The sequence below is a fragment of the Microtus oregoni genome, unplaced genomic scaffold (genome assembly GCF_018167655.1).
Source record: "Microtus oregoni isolate MIOR12 unplaced genomic scaffold, Mior012 000033F_ref0000390, whole genome shotgun sequence".
NCBI lineage: Eukaryota > Metazoa > Chordata > Mammalia > Rodentia > Cricetidae > Microtus > Microtus oregoni.
In genome coordinates this window covers 4,122,150-4,122,903 of record NW_024543092.1, presented here as the reverse complement: position 1 = coordinate 4,122,903, position 754 = coordinate 4,122,150, and positions in this window count along the sequence as shown.

The following is a 754-nucleotide window of genomic DNA, read 5'->3' as shown; positions in this document are numbered from 1 at the left end:
GAGCTGATAAAGAAACTGGGCAAGTGTAAGAAGAACCAGGCGGGGCTCAGATTGTATGGTTCTCATATCGAACTATCAAAGTGAAATTACTCACAGGGCTAGTTTTTCTTGCTCATAAATAGACCAGCGAGCCCCAAAGCGCTCCTGCTCCTTTTCTCTTTTAAAACTTTACCTTTGTTGGGTAGTAGTGGCACACGCCTTTACTCCCAGCACTCAGGAGGCAGAGGCAGGAGGATCTTTGTGAGTTAAAGGCCAGCCTGGTATCAAAGCTGTTCAAGGTCAGCCAGGGTTGTTACACAGAGAAACCCTGCCTTACAAACAAACAAACAAACAAACAAGTAAAAATAAAACTACCTTCTTAGAGCTCAAGATAGACAACTCCCAACTAAAATCACTCCTGTATTTAAGAACGTGTAAGTCGGTTCAGAAGACATACAGGGTGTGTGATCATGGTCTGGAACATCACCTCCGAGTTTTGAAGTGAAAGCAAATCTCTAAAACCTGAAAAAGTTTTACCACCTAGTTGAGTGTAAAACTTCTGTAACTCGGAGCGCCCTGATGGAAATGCATTTGTTAAGAGTTCCATGCACACATTGTAGTTAGCAGCGGTGGGGTGGGAAGTGGGGTTTGGGGGGGGGGGAATTTAACCATATTTTAAAAATAGTTGTAAAAAATAAGTTATCTTTAATAGGTCATGATGTAAATATGTAAAAAAGATAGCTATAGTGTCATGTGGGCTATGGTTATTTGAAAA